This window comes from Macaca thibetana, chromosome 5, assembly GCF_024542745.1.
Source record: "Macaca thibetana thibetana isolate TM-01 chromosome 5, ASM2454274v1, whole genome shotgun sequence".
NCBI lineage: Eukaryota > Metazoa > Chordata > Mammalia > Primates > Cercopithecidae > Macaca > Macaca thibetana.
Genome location: NC_065582.1, coordinates 115,985,729 through 115,989,245, shown reverse-complemented (window position 1 = coordinate 115,989,245; position 3,517 = coordinate 115,985,729).

Sequence of the window (3,517 nt, the reverse complement as noted above, 5' to 3'; positions counted from 1 at the left end):
GATGTCATTAGCAGCAGAGCATGGACTAGCAAGCCAGTCCAGGGGTCTGTGGTATATATTAGTCATGGACTGCATCTGGGGCTCTATTTGAAGAACGATTTGTAACTTTACAGCTTCGATTCTGGAAGAAACAAATTTAACAAGTATGTTAAAGATACTGGACCATTATATATTATAATGTTTAAGAATATATATAAATATTAAGCTTATATATGTAGTTCAAAGCTTATTAAACTAAACATGTTTATGTTACATGTACAATATATTAGATATATTATACATGTAAATTTATTCATAAACTCCAGTACTGAATATGGAGACTAGACTAATGTATTGAGCACCAGGAAACCTAAGCTAAATTTTAATTTTTCACATAAACTTTTTCTTATTATAGCTCATTAGAAGAGCATATAAATGCTTTTAACTTTTTATGTTCTTTCATTTATTTAAAAAATTGTGGGATAGTTAATATCTGTATCATTAAAGAGTATATCAGACAAAATATCTCCTGTTTACATACTAAATAGAAAAGAAACCTATAATTAAAATTTATTTTTCTTATATTACCACATTTAAAAATATATATTTTTATAAAATAAATAAATTACGTTCCACAGGGAAGATAAGTTTGTAAAGGTCTATTGTCTTAGGTTTTATGATGTTTTAATAACTGAAATAAGAATATCAGATTAGACACAGGTACTAATTCTATCAAGTCTTCTTGAGTGAGAAATAAATGATATTGAAACTGTTTCCACTCATAATTTCTTATGACAGCTTGTTACTACTAGTGTTCATAATCGCATGTTTATGTAAGTAATAATAAAATAGATGAGACTCAAATAGTTTTCTTTTTACTTACATGTACAACTGGTAAATTTTGCAAAGTTAAATATAACTGTTGAAGATATAAAATGTGATACTATGTTTTCCTACCATATTGATGAATTAAAATTCTGCAAAATGTTCTGCATGAACATTATTGCATTTTTATTTGCAGTTCTGATACCAGCACAAACAAAATGAAGGCATTTCCTCAAAGATCTAAAAACAGAAAGGCTATTTGACCCAGCAATCTCATCACTGGGTATATACCAAAGGAATATAAATTATTCTATTATAATGCCATATGTACACATGGTTTATTGCAGCACTGTTGTAAGACATGGAATCAATCTGAAAGTTCATCAGTGATACACGGGATAAAGAAAATGTGGCACATATACACCATCGAGTACTATGAAGCCATAAAAAACAACAAGATCATGTCCTTTGCAGAGACATGGATAGTATTGGAGGACATTATCCTTTGCAAAGTAATGCAGGAGCAGAAAATGAAATACTACATGTTCTCACTTATAAGTTGGAACTCACTGATGAGAATATGTGGACACATAGAGGGGAAAAACACACATTGGGGCCTATTGGAGGGTAGAAAGTAGGAGGAGGGAGAGGATCCGGAAAGATAACTAATGAGTGCTAAGCTTAATACCTGGGTGATGAAATAATCTGTACAACAAAGCCCTGTGACACAAGTTTACATATGTAACAAACTGGAATATATAATCTGGAACTTAAAATAAAAGTTAAAAAGCAAAAGATTAAACGTAAAATAAGAAAACAATTATTAAAATTATTAGATAACTTTTGAGTAGGAAAATCTTGCATTTGGTGCTATAATTATCATTGGATGTTTAAGACAAAACTCATTGGTTGAGAATCAAAATATTCCATATCTTACACGTTTACTGTGCCATATTTTTCAATGATCATGAACAGAAGGAATTATTCCATTGAAAATTAAAATAAGGTTGTCTCAAATAAGTTAGACAGATTTCATTTTATTTATTTTTTTTTTGAGATGGAGTCTTGCTCTGTTGCCCAGGCTGAAGTACAGTTGCGCAATCTTGGCTCACTGCAACTTCCGCCTCCTGGGTTCAAGCAATACCCCTGCCTCAGCCTCCCAAGTAGTTGGGATTATAGGCACCCGGCACCATGCTCGGCTAATTTATGTACTTTTAGTAGACATGGGGTTTCACCATGTTGGCAAGGATGATCTCTAACTCCTGACCTCAGGTGATCTGCCGTCCTCAGCCTCCCAAAATGCTAGGAGTACAGGCTGAGCCACTGCCCCCAGCCTATTTTTCTTTTTTCTAATACTACATTGTTAATATGAACAAGTCAAATTCAAATGTTAATATTACTTACCAAATAGTCTATTCTCTTGAAATTCTGTCTCTGAATAAACTAAAAATGTTTATATGTATGTATGTATGTATATATATGCACCTGCACACACTTTGCTCCCATGCAAACAAAAAGAATATGCAAAGACAGCAACAAAATCGTGTTTAGAAATATATTTAAATGCTGAGGAATTAAAATCTTAAATGAACTGAATTCTTGAGTGAAACAAACTTTTCCTAGGAGAATAGGGACCCAAGCTACTTTCATCCTTAAAGTCAGCCCAGGTGGAAAAAACAAACAAACAAGCAAGCAAAAAAGAAATAACGTAAGTAGGAGGATTTAAACCTGAGAGGAAGAAATAAATTAAGAGTCTTACCTGGGCTGATTGGATAGGTTAGAATCCTCAGGAGCTGAGTAACAGAGTTCTCATTTGCTTGCAAGAGAGCATGGGAAGGCTACACAATGAAGTCTGGTGGCCAGAGAAAAGATCAAAGACAATTACCTAGATCCTTGGCATACCAGTCTACAAAATATTCCCTGTGGAGCCTTCAAAAAGAGAATAGTGATGGTGCCCAAAGACTGGAAGGAGATCAAAATAAAAAGAAGCAATCTGCCAAGACACAGAAAGCTAAGAGCTAGGCTGGAGAGCAGAGAGCTGTCCAGAAGTGTCAAACACAGGTAACAAAACTGGAACTGAACTGTAAAGAAGAGGTAGAGAGAGGGAGCCTCCTGAGTCCTCCAACCTCTAGAGAAAGCAGAGCTCTAACTTTGCCATTGAAATAGTTGAACCTGATGGCATTAAAAAATCTAAAAAGAAAACACAGACCAGGTCTAAGTTAAATGAAGATTTGCAATGAAGCGATCAGCTCCTACTTCAGCAACCTTTAAAAAAGGAGGTGGAGTAATAAAATCTATTTCAACTTCTACTGTTCTTCAATACACAGTAACTGACATATAATAAAAAAATAATAAAAGCAAATAAGTAACCTTATAAATTTTTAAAAAAATACCTTACAGTGGAAAAAAAAAAAAAAAAAAAGATAAATCCAACTCATATATGAACCTAATGTCTGAATGGGCAGGTACAACTTTAAAATAATCTTCATAATTAACTTGATACATGTGCAGGAAAAAGGTTAAAAATGTGTTAAAACTGATTTTATATTTTAGACTAATTATAAAACAATCACATAATTAAATATGAATTATGACTGAAAATAAATATCTGAAATGAAGGCACTGCATTTAAAGGGGAATAGATACGGATTGTTTAAGCTCATTTGAAGAAAAGAATAACAGAAATTATACAACCTAAAGAAGAGATGAAAAA